The following is a 19,216-nucleotide window of genomic DNA, read 5'->3' as shown; positions in this document are numbered from 1 at the left end:
GAATAAATAGCCACCTGGCGTGGAAATGACTCTTACAGATTCTGTTCACAGTCTATGGGCCAAAACTAATCACATGATCCAAACTAGATGCAAGGAAGCCAGGAAATTCTAGTCCCTGGCTGGGCAGCAGCTTTCCAACAGCTCTACACTATGGAGAGAGAGCATAAAATGACAGTGGTTCTGTAAGTGCGTTCTGCTACCACCACGATGGAAAATGTGTTCATGTTTAATTTTTGCAAGGTAAGTACAATTTGTTTTCTGAGGGGATAACAATTTTACCTCTACTAGCAGTACAGGAGTTCCAGTTGCTCTGTATCTTTGTCTGTATCTTTGATATTGGGCAAGCCACTTCAAATGATTGTACAGATTACCAGTTTGTAAATTAGTTTTTGAAAATGTGAATTCCTGGGAGGCTTTTCTTAAATAAATCGGTTAGCCACTTGATGATGAAGTAAATGATTCATAAATTTAATATTCTATTAAGGCCAGGTCTGTAGTGTCCAGATTTTATTCTCTACAGCACAGCCATCTTTCCTGAATTGAAAGAATACATTTTAGATGTATTCTGTGAAAGCTTCTTTACTGATTCTTTTCCCACCTGTAGATTTCAGTGCTTACCACAGTGTTTGTAAATTATTGGCAAATAATAACTATCCTTTGAATGAATAAATACTTTAATTTGTAGGAAGAAATCACAATGCAAAGCTTCAGCATATACTTGTATTATTTCAGGTTGGATTTATCGGTTTGTAAAAAGGACTTGAATATCAACCTTTTTCTTTTTCTTTTTTTCTTTTTTGCAATTACCTAATGATATAAATGGCCAATTTCCCTGACCTTGGAACTAAAAAGCAGAAGTTATTTTGTACCAGACTGTGTTGCTTCGTGTTTAATCACCGTAGTTATCTGTTGTGAGCAAGAAATAACTTGTGTAACTTTAACTGCCATGTTTCCATTCTTACCTGGAAATTAATCACTATGTGGACCACAGAGACTTGTTCAAAAAGCACTTGTTCACCGTGAAACTTATAAACCAAGTCCTGCAAACATTCTTTCTTTGAGAAGGTAGGAGCAGGACCCGCAAGGTTCATGGAGAAGTGACATGCCCTTTGACCACAGAGTGCGAGAGTAGAAGATTAGTTTACATTTTATTTTTTCAGGCCTATTACTTTTAGAATAAAGGTGTACAGGAAGAAGGAAGTTACGAAATACAAGTTAGCATGCAATAGTGACTCCTTTTTGTTTGCCTTTTCTTATTAAAGCTTTTCATAGACTATGAATAGTAGATGATTGCAAATAGATACTTTGATTTGCTATAGAAATTGAACAACTCCATTTGTTAGGGAACAGAAATTAACTTTGTGTGGTTTTTTTTTCCAGGCTCATTTCGCATTTCTTTTTATGTTCAAAATTGAATAACTTTTCCTTCCTTGTAATGCCAAGTGTAATAAAAGAAAGATTTGGATTGCTCAACGCTGAGACACACTCCCTACCTAGTCCATTAATCACATCTTCTATCTAGAGAAGCGAGTGGTGCACTGTCTGACGCTGAGATCGCATTATCTCCTCAGGTCAGTTTGTTCAGCTTGCAAGGCCAAGGGTTCGCACATCATTAGGCAGTTTCACTCACCCAGTTGCAAAACTGACCCGAAACCTGAGACGAAGCCTGAGACAGATAGTGCTGAAGGGGAGTGGCTGATGTATCCACTCTCCCAGGGCGAAGGGCAGAGAGAGGGCAGCACAAGAGGCATTTTAAGGAGCAGTGAGAAGTTTTGTTTTAAGAAATTCTGGGAACAAGACTCCAGCTTCCTAAGGCAATAGATTTGAGCATTTTAGTAGGAATGAGTAGATGCTCTACTATGAAAGGCAGTACTTTATTTATTTTTTTATTGTTTAAAGTATTACATGTCTCCTTTGTCCCTGATTGACAACCCCCACCACCACCACTCACATCCCTAAGGGCAAGCCCCCACCACCCCAGTGTCTATGTCCATTGGTTATGCCAATAAGCATGCATACAAGTCCTTTGGTTTATCTCTAACCTCCCTCCCCTCCCCTGCATAAAGGCAGTACTTTAAAAATAAATGCAGGGGCTTCTTTGAGATGTGCTGGCTTAGAGTCAGGGAGAGCTAACACTGAAGACACGTGGTGTGAACAAACATGAATTCATTTCTCTCAGCCAATTCCTGGTGAAGGGATTGACTTGTGTCCTCATATAAGGGGGGGAGGGAAGCCTTCGGTATTGCCTCTACTATGTGGGGGGTGGGGTGGGTGTCCACCATACACAGTGCAGGTATCTACTGCTTCCTAAGCAAGGGAGTGAGAAACATTGATTAGGGATCAAACCAGCAACCTGGGGATGTACCCTGACTGGGAATTGAACCCACCATCCTCTGGTACACAGGACGACCCTCCATTCAACAGAGCCACGGGGCCAGGGCAGTCCTTTCTTTTTCATTGCTGAGTAATATTCCACCATATGAATATTACACAATTTATTTAGATTTCCCCCCAATGTTTGACTATGATGAGTAGTACACATTTTATAAAGATGTGCTTTATTTCTCTTGGGAAAACACAAAGAATGGAAGAGCTGGTTCACTACTGAATGTTTAACCTTATCCAAAACTGCCGATCAGTTCTCCAAAGTAGTTTTTACCATTTTACACATCCACTAGCAATGTATAGAAGTTCTAGTTTCTTCACACTTTTAGTGCTGTCACCCTTTTATTATACATTTAATCGTTCTAATATCGGGTCTAGTAATAATTAATGTCGTTTTTTAACATTCGTTTTTTAATATTCGTTTTTTAACATTAATTATTACTAGACCCGATACATTTAATTGTTCTAATATAATAGTAGTTAATATCTCACTGTGCCTTTAATTGGCATTTCCCTAATGATTAATGCCATCAAGCAACTTTTTAAGGATTTTCCCACCATCTTTTTTTGTGAAGCGTTTTGCCCGTGTTTTAATTGAGTGGTTAGTCTTCTTATTGCTAGGTTGCAGGAATTCCTCATAAGCTCTAGATATATCACTCCCCTGCTAGATAAAAGCTGTGCAAATATTTTCTCAGTCAATGGCTTACCCTTCAGTGTCTTAATAGAGTTGTCAGGAGAGGGGCTAATTCTCCCTCTACCCTTCTTTAGCCTGGCTAATAATAAAAATAAAATTGACACAAGACTAGATTAACAGGAGAAAAACCAATTTAGTATGTACGCATGGGAGAACCACAATATGATGTTCAGATCATAAAATATAGGGCTCAGAGAAATGATGAAACCAGGCACCTTTTATACTTCCAGATAAAGAAATGATAAATTGATGAAAAACTGACAAAGTTAATACTCACTAGAAAGGAATCTAAGCAAGGTTTGGATATTTGTTAGTGAAAAGTCTACCCGCCATAAATTAGAAAAGAGGCAATCAGGTTGATTACACAGATTTTTGAGCACTGAGTTGTTGGGTCTAGTGATAAGGGATTTCCTCCAGGTGCCAGGAGGGTACCTTCCACGAGGCAAGAGAGAATCAAGGTACCCTTTGGGCACTGGCAGCTTGTTAAGTAACATTAACTCAAAGTAATCAATTCACCATTACAAGATATTTTGGGACAGATATTTTGGGCTCTAAGAGTTTTCTGGTGAGTAAAACTTTTAAGGTTAATTAAGTCCAATTTATCAGTTTTTTAAATGTTTTTTTTCTCTATCTCTAATTCTGGACTAAAAACATATTTTACATACCCCAGATGGCAATAATCATCTAGATTTTGTTGAGAATATTTCTCGCTATTCCTTCTTTAGTAAATTTTGGTAAGTGGTGTTTTTCCAGAAATTTGTCTATTTTATATAAGTTTTTAAATATATTGACATGGAGTTGTTTATAATTTATTATTCGTGTAATTTCTGCAGGAACTCCACTTTCATTCTGATATTGGCTAGTTGTTATTGTTGGTCTGTCTTCTCTAATCGGTCTCACTGTGGATTTATCAGTCTCATAAGTATTCTGAAAGAATTCATTTTTAGCTTTGTTAATTTTTTCCATTGTTTCTCTGTTTTCTACCTAATTGATTTCTGTCTTGATATTTGTTATTTCCATTTTTTTTTTTACTTACTTTGGGTTTACTTGGTTCATTTTTTTAAGCTTCTCATTATGTACATTTAAATAATTGATGTTAAACCTTTCTGCTTTCCCTAATATAAGTAGTTAAAGATGTAAATGTCTAAGTCCTGCATTAGCTGTATTTCATCAGTTTTTATTTCAGTTTTAAATATTTTCTAGTTTTCCTTGACATTATTTGTTTGACCCATAGATTACATAGAAGTGAATTGTTTAAATTTCAGATAATCAGACTTTCTAGATGTCTTATTATTATTGATTTCCAATTTAATTTTGCTTTATCTGATCATATACTCTGTGATATTTCAATGTTTATATTTATTAAGACTTGTTTTATGATACAACTTATAGTAAATGTCCCAAATATTTTAAAATAAGTGTTATTTCACAGTTTTTAGGTCCCATAAATGTCAGTTAGGTCATGGTCATGGGTAATGTTGATAATATCTGCATCCTTTCTAACTTTTGTGTCCTTGCTCTATCAATTACTATGAAAAGGCCAGAATGTTTAACTATTATTATGGATTTGCCTATTTCTTTCTTTACTTTTGATAGTTTTTGTTTCATGCATTTTGAAACTCTTATTTGATATATATATATATATATATATATATATATATATATATAATTGTTTTGCATTACTGATCAATAAATCTTTTCTCATTGTAAAATGCATGTCTTAACCTGAAAATTTTTTCTGATATTAACACAACCACTTCAGATTTCTTATATATACTGATTGCTTTCATGATCTGTTTTCCTTTGACTTTTTATTTACAATACATGTCTTGTAGACTCCATATAATGGGATCTTGCTATTTTATCCAATCTAAAAATATCTTCCTATAATGTAATTATTTCTCCAAACAATTACTTATTCGTTTTATAGACAAGATTAACTATTTGTTTGTAAGAAAAATTTTGAATTTAATAAAAATGGAAATAACTGATACATATATTAATTCAAAATATGTATTGATATAGTTGGATTGAGGCTTACCACTTGCTATTTTTTTCTGTCTCTTATCTTTATTATTCCCTTTTTCCCTTTCCCTGCCTTATTTTTGAGTTAATGAAATACATATTAGCATTTTATTTTTTTCTTATCTTTTATAGCTATTATCCTTAGTTTATTTTTCTATTGGTTGCTTCAGGAGTTACATTATATATTCTTAATTTTTACTTAGGGTTAATTCTGCATTACTTCACATAAAATATAAAAATCTTACAAAAATATATTTTTAGTTCTGCAACTCACATATTTTATTCTGTTTTTGTCATTTATTGCATCTACATATATTTTGAGCTGCACAGTAATTTATCTTTTTTTTAATATAAGAAAAAATGTTATCTTTGATGTTAATCATTTGTTTATAATTTCTGGAGCTCTTCAATGCCTTCTATAGATTTGAGGACAGACCACATTTCTTCTGCCTAAAGAACTCAAATGGATTGGGACACCCTTTGTCTACAAGCAAGGAACCAGTGAAGTACCTCTTAGGAATCACAGGTAAGGAAAAGAGTTTTGGATATTTTTTAACATTTTTTTTTATTGGTTTCAGAGAGGAAGGGAGAGGGAGAGAGAGATAGAAACATCGATGGTGTGAGAGAATCATTGATTGGCTACCTCCCACACTGGGGATCGAGCCTGCAATTCTATTCTTGACCAGAATAGAATCTGGGATCCCTCAGTCTGCAGGCCAACGCTCTATCCATTAAGCCAAACAGGCTAGGGCTGGAAAACAGTTTTAAATTATGTCACCTTTTTATAGAAAGTAGATGAAGAGTTGGAACCAAAGTGAAAGACCAAATGATATGGAAAAAAAAGAGAGAAGCAATGTATAATATTAAAAAGAGGAACTAGAGCAGTCCACATATATTTCTGATCTAAATTTTTTTCATTTGCATTCAAAATTGGTTCAAATGCAGCTTCTTATGCCACTCTGGTGACTGAACTAACTCGAAGACTATGTCAAAGAAAGAAAAGAACAAACCAAATGTAGCAAATTTGTACTCTTGATTATAGGGTGGAATACAAATAATTGAGTGATCCACTCTTGGATCTAACAAATTATCAGTTTTCTTTTATGTATATCCAGAGTTGTTTTTTTGTCCAAAGACAGATATTTATCAGTTACTTGTACTGATAATAGTTAAAACATATTAATATATATATTTATAACTCCTTGCCTGCTTGCTATTGGGAGAATAATAAAATACGTTGAACAATTTGAGAACTGTATATTTGGGCAATGCAATCTATGATCTTTTCAAAGTATTTCAGCCTACCTTTTCTTAATGCATATTCCACATTATTTTGCTTTTTATGTGAAAATTCAGGAAAATATACTGGTTGAATCTTGAGCCAGTGCATTTCCCCCCAACAAATATGATATTTTATTTGATTTTTAAAAATTTTTAATTGTTATAATTTCTCCATTTCTTGGAAACATGAGTCTGAGACCACAGTATAGTTAAGATTCTCTTTCCTAAACTTGATTTTCAATTTGGAAAAGGAATTTTATTGACCTTTATTGGGAACACAGATGCTAAATTGCCAAATGTCTTAGATCTAGATAGATGTAACTTTAATCACCTCTCCTGTTGGTTTGAACTTTGAATCTGTCAAGGTATTGATTTGGGTTTGTCAGCATGATTTTAAATAGGACCTAATGCTGTTTCTCCGAAATTTTCACCAAAGAAACACTCTTTTCCACATTATTTTTCCCCCCCATGAACATGTGCTTTAAAATATATTTTTGATCCAACAAACCAGATATTTTAGACAATAGCTTATGTTGCCTTATAATAGCTAATTGTAATTTTTGTTTATACTTTTAAGTAATGGAAAATAACTTGCAAGCACACACTTATTTCTTTTGGTTAAGTCAAATAATTCAGAGGCTCAGTGGAGATGTAGTAAGTAAAAGAGATAGAACACAATGGTTTCCTTGATAACAATATCTACCTTATTAGAAACATGCATAAGAACTTCAATAAAGATACAGCACCAATAGGGCCAATAATTTCTGCTGATTTCTAGAACAAAAAACTGGCTGCATAATTACAAATAATGTTATATGGTGACATTTTACTGAAAAAAAATTTATTTATATATATATATATATATATATATATATATATATATATATATATATGTTTATTTTTAAGGCAATCCACAATATCAAAGTAAATCTTACAGAATATTAAATATGTAATTGTAGCCAAATATTCTCAACATCATTGTTTCCCCAGATTTTCCCCTTCCTGTCATGTTAATTGTTTCAGCTTTCATGGATCTGTCTTGGTACAAAAATATTCTTTCTGTTTAGAGGTGATAGGATTTTACCTCTAAAGTACTTTTATTTATAAAGATTAAATTTATACTCTATTATAGTTTGGTAAAATTATAAAGTTGTATGTTTTCTAGTGCATTTAAATTAAGTTTATTGGGTTAGTGAGATTATATAGGTTTCAAGTGTACAATGATTAATTTTTTGGTTATGCCATCTTGTATATTCTTAGCTCAACCACTGCCTATTATTTAACTTTGGGGAAATAACCAATTTGAAGTAATGGAGTTTTCTCTCTTGGCACCTTGGATTTTGAATATCTTTGGGGGAAAAAAGTTTTCCACTCAGACTCTACTGTTATATAAAATCTTTTTGTTGATTATGTTCACTTAGCTAACCAAGAGAAAATAAAATAGTTTGCTTGTTATGTCATTATCTCCAGAGTAAATTATGTGAATGCCAATAAACTCTCTAAGTTCATTGAAAGCAAGAAGGATTAGATTGCAGCATGCAAACAAATAATTTTCCATGATTGCTGCTTATTTTCAAGTACATCTTTGTATATAATTGGTTTCTTTTCCTTAAAAGTGGTCCAGTTTTGTGCTTCATAGTTTCACGTGTAAAATGGAAATACAATTTTCTAAAGTTGATTAACACAGCATACCAAGGAAACAGTAGCAGCATTATTTATTTCATTAGATGAGAAAGACTTATTGGGCAGGAGGAAATTTTTCTGTTTCCTTCCCTGAAACTTGCTTTCAAGCTAAACTTGTAAAGAAAGAAAGAAAAGTCCAGCAGCTATATCTGGCAGTACTGGGAAAGCACAGGATGATAACCACAGAAAAGAAGAACAAAATTGTAATAACTTTTGGGGTTACCTTATGATAAAGTGCAAAAGAATCTCCTGAAACATCCCAAATAGCATGTCTTTGAACATACTCAAAGCACAGTCAACTCATCACAGAGATCTTCCTTTGGGATTTCTATAATGGCCATAATGACAAATCTGGTATGTTCACATAGAACCCTAAGATATAACCATGATGTTGTGCCTTTATACTGAAGAAGAGCAGGATTTGCCACTCTGAAATATGCCTCTTTTGGATATTAATTATTTTAACCTGGTTAATTTGTAGGCCCAGAAGGCTCAGGAAGAACTTTGTACCTTATTCCTAACTATCTAAAATAATTTAAGGCAGAAGGCCTGTTCCATGTCTAATCTCAGAGGGAAGGTGCGAGGGGTGGGAAGGGTGGGAAGAGATCAACCAAAGAACATGTATGAACCTAGCTGGTTTGGCTCAGTGGATAGAGCCTCAGCCTGTGGACTGAAAGGTCCTAGGTTCAATTCCGGTCAAGGGCACATGCCCAGGTATGGGCTTGATCCCCAGTAGGAGGCGTGCAGGAGGCAGCCAATCAATGATTCTCATCACTGATGTTTCTATCTCTTCTTCTCTAAAATCAATAAACATATATTTAAAAAAAAGAACTTGTATGCATATAGACATACATAATAGGGTGGTGAAGGCCTAGGATGGGAGTGGAAGTGGGCTAGAAGGAGTCAATGGGGGTAGGGGAAAGGGGACATATGAATACTTTCAACAATAAAGATTTAAAAAAAAAGAAAAAGAAAAAAAAAAGGCCTGTTCCAGGTAAGAGCTATCACCACAGATAGCTATATAAAATTCCTAAGAGTGGTAGACAGGGAGGAGGATTGATCAAAGTCCTTTTGATCTCTAGATGGCCCAGCAAACATTGGTTACTAAACATGAACTCTTTTCATGTACCTGTAAGTTGACTTAACTCCATGTGAAGTCCCAGGCTCCTAATTCTTTATTAGTCCAGCATAACAAACATACCTCATCTGGCCTCAACCTTTCAAAATTCTTCATGCTTATGTAATCCCCTGTGTGTATGTATTAAAACTTGATTTTTCTCCTGTTAATTTGCCTTGTGTCTTGTGTCATTTTAATTTTTCAACCAGCCATATAAACCAAGAGAGGAAGGTGCAATTTTACAATATCATATCCCCCAAAGATTCTGTGCTTAACCTAATAACTGGAATTAGTTTTGCCATGTTGATTGGAGATAGTTATGCTGAGTCAATTTAAAGGCTGAACAAATATCTGGAAGATCTATTATAGAAATCTTTTTGCTGTGCATTTTTTTCCTTTCAAAGTCCAGGTCACTTGGAATTATGAGAACCTGAATATAAGGCGTCGGTTACCTGTTCAGCATACACAGTCCTCCTAACCCAATAATGCAAAATATTTTAAAGACCAAATCAAATGTAACATTTGGGATGAACTCAGGGCTAACGATAAAGCAAACAGATGGAAAAGACAAAACCCCGAAAACATTGGGTTCATATCTTCTCAAGGGCCAATGACTCCAATTGAAGAAGAGACATGCAAAATACAATAAGGAGTCGTTAGGTTATTCTAATAAATTTTGATAATGGTAAGAGTCAACTTAGCTTCCACAAATCCTGGAAAAAAAATTACCCCACAAAACCATTCAAAAGCCTCACTGAACACAAACCAAAATAATCTAAGCAAATAATGTGTAAATGATAATTATAGTGAAAATGACATGGTAGTGCCAAAGAGAAAGGACAAATTGTTACATAACATCAGAAGCGAGTTCACCAGGAAGACCCCCAGAGATCACCGTCCTCTGAAGGGGAGTGGGGGAGCAAGCTGTTTCTCATCCAACCTCCACAAAGCAACACCATGATCTTTTGTATTTTTTGATGAAACAACAAAGCCCTCTCACTCTTCCCATCCCCCTCTCTCCTCCTGCTCCCCCAGATGCAACAGGACTGTATCCACATTTAGCCTTCCAACAATGATTGAAACTGACTGCTGAGTCTGCTGACAAAGTTGAATATTTTTTCAGACAAAATCCATCCTAGATACTAAAGGTTAGTTTGCTTAGAAGTTTCATTGCTGCATGTAGAAGCATGGCAAACCTTCCCATGCGTAGATTCAGAGAAAGGAAATGAGGTGAAACTTGGGAACAGGACCTTAGGTTTCTGGTGAGATTTTAAATTTTAGTCTAATTAACATGAAATGAGGTCACCTTTTCTGCATTCCCAAAACATGTCTTCTGAATGGAGATGCTTGAGACGTACAAATTGCCCATGTAAAGTAAATTGCTTTGTGAGGGTATTAGGTCCCTTAGTCAGACGTAGAGGAAATATGCAAATTAATTATTTTTCCATCAGAAACTAGAGAAGCGATTATCCAAAGATGAATAGTTGAAATAGTTAGGTATCTGATTTTTTATTCTCAATTTACCTTTGAAAGTAACAGTTAAGATAATTAGCTCATAAATACTATAAATCACTTTCCTAGCCAACACGTCAAATCTATGCTTATAATATTTCAAAAAAATTTCTTTTTAAAAATATGTTTTATTGATTTTAGAGATGAAGGAGAGGGAGATATATATATATATATATATATATATATATATATATATATATATAACTGTCAATGACCAGAGAGCATCATTGATCAGCTGCCTCCTCCATGCTCCCACTGGGGATCTTGCCCAAAACCTGAGCATGTGCCCTGACAGGGAAAGGAAATGTGACCTCTTGGTTCATAGGTTGATGCTCAACCAGTAGGCCATGTTGGCCAGGCTTTCAAAACAATTTTTTAAAGGGAGGTTTGACTTATAGCTATTTTTAAACTTATAGCTATTTTAATCACTTTGAATTACTTGAATAAAAATTTTAAGTAGATGTTAGCAAATAATAAGGAATAAATTCTGATTTGCTTATTATACATATAAATCCCTGATGGAGTCGCAGGAATAAAATGGAATTTTTGCTTTGGCTGATTTCTTATGTCAACAATTGTTACCAGTGAGTTTTTGATGAGAACTGAGAGAAACTCAATGCAACAACTCTTCCTTCTAGAGCAGAGGATTTGGTGAGATTAGGGCAAGCCAATCTTCCTGTGTACACACATGGGTAATGTGTCTTGTCCATGACAACCTGGAAATCCTTCATTTGGCTTGTTACCTCTCCTGACCCCATGTTTACAATGGCATCTAGTAGTCTAAGTTCCAGAAAAAAATATCAAAATTACATAAACTATTTTTATAATGTAAAGAAAACTCTTGTACTTTATATGAAAAAAATTAAGGTATGAAGATAATCAAATTGAATACTTTTGGACAAAAATGGATTTGTGGAAGGAAGTCACCCAAGTCAATATTTTGTAGTCATTACAGAAACCAGATATTTACCCAGTAATTTCTTTAATTTGGGCAAAGATACTCTACAAGTTTAGAGAAAAGGTTAATCCACCACAATAGATTCCTACAAGTGAGGTAAATATAACCTTAGTAAGGCCCATCAGTTTTTGGTGAATCCTCTGAGTGACTTTTTGAGGGTTGCTATTTAAAACTATTTTTCTACCTGAATGTCTCAGATCCCATCCCTCATATATTTAGGTTGGAAGGAGCTTACTACCAGAAGAGAAAGACCTTAATATATTTTTTAAAATAATTAAGTACTATAAGAAGGAAATCACCTAGGACATATATTCAGGATTGTAAGAGAAATAGACATGAGATTTTGAACATGGAGATAGAAAGAATAGGAACTTTAACATGTCTAGAGGAAGGTGGGTCAGTAGAAAGACACAGAATGAATTTTTAGGACCACAATACCCACATCATAAAGGAATCTGAACACATATGGGAAGGAGTGGTACAGGAGTGTGGGAGAAGGATAAATCTGAATTGTCACATTTCTGCTTGGAGGTAGTCTCTGTTGAACAGTCATGAGGGGAATGAAAAGTATGACAGGAAAATAACAGCTGTTAGAATTTGTCATTCATAGAGCTGAGAGTGGGTTTCTGAAGATTCCGGGGAAGCATAAAATCACACGCAAAATTGGCAGATCCTGTTTCCAAATAAAAAGTCTGACAGGCAGAATTTCACATCTGTCAGTCTCTGGATGACCACATTTCCTCCTACAAAGAACAGGAAGCGTGCCTGGGTGAGAGAATGGGAAATGGAAGGTGTACATTAAAACGGATAACATTCTGTCTCTGGGTGTTGCCCTTCCTATTGACAACTATTAATCAGGTGTTGCTTTGTCCTGGAATGGGGTGTCAGGACATTAGACTTCCCTTCAGTCTTGAAGACAAGCATCATGGTATTTTCTTGGTTGGTCTGTTTCCTTTTCTGTGGGCTTTAACAATGTTAATATTATTACTCTCTTCATTTGCTTAAGTTCTCACCTTCCTGCGGATACTTTGGCACTGAAACAGTGTTCCTAAGAGATCTTCGCAATGATATGACTTTGGAACTATGAATTGGGAGCTGCTCATTTCAGAGGGTAACTTCCCATCGGCAAAGCCAGTCACCTCCTAGGCAGAGGACCTGAGGCTAGACAAAAGCCACTAAAGAGGACATTTATGTCTAACTTTTTGAAAAGCCTAGGAGATAATCATTATGTTCTGCCCAGAGCACATTTTTCACTATAGAGAGTAATACTTAATAAACATTCTGCTCTTATCATGCTTATAGAATTTTATAGTAGAAAGAGACCATGAATACTATGTAATCCAATGGTTTCCCAATTATAGAAGTTGAATTCCTTTTTCTGAAATGAAGCCTTATATGGGATTCTTTTGTCTCTGTGCCACTTCTTTCTGATCTAGTATCATGGTCGTTTAGAGAAGGAAGAGAGATTTATGTTCCTTCTCTCAACAAACTTTCTCTGACATCTGGTACCTTTTCCTAAAGGAGTTCTTCTATTTTATGTTTTATCTGGGAGTTCCATCTCACATTTCTTCAAAAAATATTTTCTTTAAAATCCCAAGCCCAATGGGCGATGTCCTTCTAATAGATTTCTTTTGGAAGCTTTCAAACAGGGAGAGTATTCTTGATGAACAATCTTATTAGCAACTCCCAGGAATCTCCTTTCCCTAAGCCTACATAAGTTATTTCCCAGATCTTAGGGTTCCAATCTTATTTAAAGGGATACTCATAAAAAGGCCCCAAAATGGCATATAGATTAAGGAAAAAAAGTCCAATTTTTTTTCCTCAATATCCAACAGGATAGAATGATATAGACACAAAGCTGTGTTCTTCCTTAAATAATATAGCTCAGAAAATGATCAACTCTCCAAAACATATATTATCGATATACAAAAATATCCAAATTGGAATATTTATCTAACAATCTGAGCATTGTGTAAATGAGAAACTATTTTTGTTGTTGCTGGTGTGTGTGTATGTGTCTTACTAACACATAGTTATATTTTCTACTATCTTAATCCATAATAGAAATTCATCTTAGAAGGGAACAGTGAGGGAAATTTATATTTTGCAAAGGTGTCCACCTGAAACTAATAAGAAGAGTCTAAAAATTTGAATGTTTAATACTGCCTCAAGTTAAATAATGGCAAACTATGAGATAAAGATTTCTTTTCTTTTTTTCTCTCTCTCCTTTCTTGCTCTATTTTTTTTTTTTAATCCCATAAACTATTTACGATTTTTGCCTTGTGGTTTTTTTTTATATAGTCTTGTGCTACCATTTAGCCACCTACAGGTATGGCGCCTATGAAGCAAGTAGAATGTTTTCTTGTTTGTTTGGGTTTTTTTTTGGTGACTGACAGGAGCAGAACAAGAAAGTAATTCTAGCACAAATATTTGGTTGTCTAGGAGAGTTTTCCACAAAACAAAAATAAGATAGAAAACAATAAAATAAAAAATCCGCTCCCAGGGACAGCTGTCTGGCAAACTTTCTTGCATTTTCAGAGTAATTCCTGAAATCCCGGGAGCAGCTATTCCCCTGGTTTGCAAGGCTTACCAGGTCAAAATGGAGTTTTTCTCTCCTACTTGCTTGGCTCTCTCCAAATATTTAGTAGTCATTCCCCAGTCAGTGTTCATTCTATTGGCAGAGGAGTCAGCATTCAGGCAAAAAGGATTATCACACATCACAGTTCTTAGTTAGTCTCCCCACACTTGACAAGCTAGGCTGTACAATATTCAGAGCAAAATCTCCAGTGCTAAAATCGGTATAAGAACGTCAGAGCCTCATAGTACTATTTCCCTCAAGTAAAGCAAATTAATTTTATGGTTGAATTAATACCATACCCATACAGAAAAAAAAACTAAAACTGGAAAAATTGAATTCTCAAAATCATTATTTCCAAAACTTATCTGAAAATTATGATGCATTGAATGAAGTGCAACAGGATAACAGGAGATACAATGCAACCTTGAAAATGTAAGTAAACACAGAAGGTGGTATAATGCATTTACCATGGTGTGATGGGAAAGAAATATATTTTTTTCTCCTCTTGGACTATATCCCTTCATCGGAGTGCGCTGACTTGCTTGGGTGGCATTTAGGGTAGCTGGAAATCTCAGAATAACTTGGGTGAATGGTCAAGCCAAAATAAACTTGCATTGTTATTCAAGCTCTTGGTTTTTCAGAAGGAATGATGGAGAGCTGCAGATCTCTGATCTGAACTCCAACCATAGTATTCTTTGGGGGTTTATTTCTTATACTTGCCTTTGAGATATCTGCCATCCTTTCATAAAATGGAGTTTTGATGATTAGCATAGTAGATGTCATGAATCTGGGGGTGAGGTGGGCGGTCGGGGTGGGGGGTGGGGGGGAGAGAAGACGTTTCCAAGGAAGGAGGACTAGAGCTAGGAATTCCAGTTCTGAGTAGAAAGCATTTCCACTAAGCTTGAAGTACTAAAATGTGAGAGAGGTCAGAGTTCTCTATGCTGAATAGATGCAGAGTTGGAAGCCATGGAAAGTGAATCCTACATGATTCATTTGGTTTTAAGGGAGATTAAAAAAACACACACACACACAAAAAACACCCTACTGCTTGTTTTTAGTTGATTTAAAACAAGTTACTTATTTATTTATCAAGCCTCAGTTGAGCTGGCGTGTGTCTTCAAAGATAAAAGACTGGAATCCTAATCCCTAAACTACCTTTTGCATCAATGAGTGCTTCAAGCAACCTAAGAACAGAATTTTTAACAGCAGCTTATTGTTAATTGGTCAAGTTCCTGGATTTTTCCAATAATGTACTTCATATTTGCTTACAGGGATGTTCCTGCCATGCTGCATCTTTCATCATTACCTGCTGTTGCACAGCTACTAGGGCTCTAGTGGTTGGTGTGAGCCTTTGCCTTCTGTGTCTTCAGACAGCAATCTCTTCACTGCAATCACTTATCTCTCTCTCTTTCTCTCTCCCTCCCTCTTTCTTGTTCTCTCCCTGCTATTACTACTAAATAAAAGTTAAACTTTAAGGAACTTCCTATGACATGATCATGGTAGCAGTGCTTTTTTAAGTTTCCCTGAAACTCCTCCTTAAAACCAAACTGGTTAGCATAAGAGTGAAAAAGAAAACAAAATAAAACAAAAAAACCTCACATGACATTTTCCAACAAATTTTATATCACAATCCACAATAACTCATGTCAGCCAATGTGGGGACACTAGAGTCTTTGCAACAAAGCCAGGAATAACACAAGGATACCCAGTACCAGCTCCTCTACTGACATGGCATTGAAGATATTAGCCCATGCAACTAGAGAAAAACAATTAGAAACCAAAGGGAAGAAACAAAATATAAAACTAGCATCTTTGGTGGGTGATATGACATGATAGAATTTATGAAAAAAATTAAAAATCTAAAAAAATTCAGTAAATGAGGATAAAAAAATTATCATATAGAAATTAATAGTGTTCATGGATACAAATAATCTGCTGGAATATAAAAAAACGCCCATTTATAGTAGAAAAAATTATTTAAAATACTGAGGCGAGCCGAAACCAGTTTGTCTCAGTGGATAGAAAGTCGGCATGCGGACCGAAAGGTCCCAGGTTCGATTCCGGTCAAGGGGATGTACATTGGTTGCAGACACAACTCCAGTATGGGGTGTGCAAGAGGCAGCTGGTCGATGTTTCTCCCTCATCAATGTTTCTAGTTCTCTATCTCTCTCCTTTCCTCTCTGTAAAAAACCAATAAAATATATATTTTTAAAAATACTTAGGCAAGGCCATAACTTAAAATATCTTAACAAACAAAGGCTTAACTTTAAAACATTACTAAAATTATAAATTATACTTGAACAAGTTTCAATTAGGACACATCATTAATGTACCAAGTCAATATTAATTTATAAGTTAATATACTTCTAATATAATTCCAAAAATGTTTTAAACCAGATATGATTATTAAATTGATATGGATAATATAAACAAGCCAGAGAGCCAAGAAATCAGCAATTCATGCTAAAAATTATCAGCAATCTAAGACAGAAACTTCCTTGAGAGAGGAAACTCTAAACATAACATCATGCTTAATGTTCAAATATTGAAAGTCTTCCAACTCATATGAAGACCAAGATAAGGATGCTTATTCTCATAAATTCTATTCACCATTGTACTGGGAATCCCAGTAATAAGGCATAGAGAGGAAATAAAAGGCATACAGACTAAAAACAAAGAATTAAAATTGTTCCTATATTCTGAGGCAAGATTGTTTATTAAAAAAAAGGGAATCCAGAGAACCTTTAGAAAGAAATAAGCAAGTCAGTGAAGTTGCTTCTATAATTTAAAATGTGTGCTGATCCATGAAGATACAGATCAATGGAATTAGAAATTCCAAAAAGAGACCCAAGTTTATGCAGAAAGTAATATATGATATAAACAGGCTTCTCAAATTCCCGAGGGAAAGATGAACTTTTTATTTAGAGGCAATTCTCACTTTGCACAGTAAAGTAATGCTTGTGGTACAATGATGTAAAACATAGCTATGCTAGATGACATCAAGTAAAGCAATCTTAATAGTGAGTGAAAAAAAATTATACTTGTTCTGTGGTATTTTAACATTTATTGTCTAAGTACTGGACATTTCTTTAATATGGATTATGAATGTCTAGGGGAATTAAAAATAATAAAATAAATATTTATTTCACACACCCGAATCCAAAACAAAAGAAACATTGAGAATGAGAGTATTTTCTTTCTTCATAAAAATGTATCAAGAGTAGTTTTAACAGTGGTAATGCTTCTTCTCACCATCATAGAACTTATAAAACAGGGAATGCGTTTTTTTTGAGGCCCTGGAAAATTGTCCGAATCCTAAGTTTGAATCAGCTTCCAAAATTGTATCCTTTGTACTTTCAACGCTATGAAATGCCCTTGAGAGTTCCAATGTGCTCTTTTTCTTTTGCTAGCATCACTTTCTCGGGGACATCATCTTTTTTGTCGCTACTACATTCCACATTTATGTCATCAAGTAATTTTGGCTGCACCTACAGACTTTCAAATGGTGGAGTGTCACCATTCCCACAGTCAACTACTTCTCTTTTCTTTTTTTTATAATTCCATTTATGCTTGATTCAAATCTACTCACAGCATTATTTCGTTACCACACTTTTATCTTTGCTGAGCAATTCTCTCTCAATTATCTACTTTTGTAAAATGTCACATGGATTTGTCACTGGGAGATAAGAATACAAGACAACTACATGCTTTACTGTCTGTGCCTGAACGCAATCACAGATGTACAGTGACCAATTACCAACAGCCTTTGAAAGAAGTAACAGGATCTGTCACTGATCAAGATGTATATCTGCTGTTTATGTGGTGATTTATAAACTGAAGAGCCGGCAGCAAAGTTTGTACTGTCTATAATTATTCACAGATAATATACTGTGCTAACTGAATTTGAACTGTTATTGAGAGACAATACTATTTAACTAAACCACAGTCACTAAAATCAATGGATATTTGAACCATGAACACTGGGATTGCTTGTCATTGTTGTTCGTAAACTAGCCATTTGAGAAAAGATAAAAATCATGTTTGCACCTCACCACCAAACTAGGAAGATAAACTCCATAATTGATCCCAGTTCAAAACATTAATTTTTTAAAAATACGCATTAACTAACAGACACTATAGACTCCTTGAGAGCTAGACTTCTGTAGTGAATTGGTATGGCAGTTAGGTGAGTTTGCATGGGATTTGTATGAAAGCAGTGGTAATAAATCTGTGTTCATTTTCCTCATATTTTGACTGCCTTTTTATTGTTAAGTAAAATTTTGGAGATGTGAGATTTATATACAATATTGGTTCTTCTTTATCTTCTTCATGAATAGAAGTTTTTTGGTGGAAAAGGCAGCAAGCTCCCATACGCCCATGCCCACTTACCAAATGTGTGGCTGGTGAAAGGCTCCTGTGCTAGGAATAGCAGGTAAACTTTATGGACCACTTCACCTGCTTTGTGTCTTCAAGAGTCAGGGCTTGCTGACTCCCTCTCCCCAGTCCCTCAATTCCATCTCCAGCAGTACCTATAGCCTTGGTAGCTTTGAAGGTAAAACTCTATCTGGTGGGACACTACAAGAGTATTCTTGGGGTGATTCCTGGAGATTCCAGCCTCCAGCTCATTTTTTTTCACCTTTTACCTAAACCCCCTGTTTTGTCAATTTTGTTATTTTTTTCAAAAAAAACCCTAACTTTTAGTTTTACCGATTTTCTCTATTTGTTTTTATTATTTATGTCATTTAAATCCACTCTTACCTTTATTATTTTTTTCCTTGTGTTTGCTTTTAGATTTAGGTGTTTATTTTTTCTTCTTAATTTCTTAAAATGGAAGTTTAGATAATTACTTTAACAATTTTTTTTAATATAGTAGTTTTTATACCTATATCACAGTTAGCGCGTGCAATTAATCTAAAGCATTCTCCTGAAACTCAATAGTGACAACTATTATTTTTTCTGGACTAAGAGCATTCTCCCCCTAGG

At 34.9% G+C, this 19,216-nt stretch overlaps 1 protein-coding gene and 1 long non-coding RNA gene across 2 annotated transcripts in view; one reads left to right on the top strand and one right to left on the bottom strand.

The window, feature by feature from the left end:
* LOC311629347 (uncharacterized protein) overlaps positions 1-19,216 on the bottom strand; it is a gene marked incomplete at its 3' end in the record, with an annotated part of 169,089 nt that overhangs the window by 14,979 nt on the left and 134,894 nt on the right. The window lies entirely within an intron of this gene.
* On the top strand, positions 89-15,824 carry LOC311629257. The gene is made up of 3 exons (XR_014796175.1): positions 89-240; positions 5,507-5,630; positions 15,505-15,824. It is a non-coding gene; the product is annotated as an uncharacterized lncRNA (long non-coding RNA).

The sequence above is a fragment of the Pipistrellus hanaki genome (assembly GCF_964339955.1).
Source record: "Pipistrellus hanaki genome assembly, chromosome: 10".
In the NCBI taxonomy this organism is placed as follows: Eukaryota; Metazoa; Chordata; class Mammalia; order Chiroptera; family Vespertilionidae; genus Pipistrellus; species Pipistrellus hanaki.
This window is presented reverse-complemented; position numbering and strand designations above follow the sequence as displayed.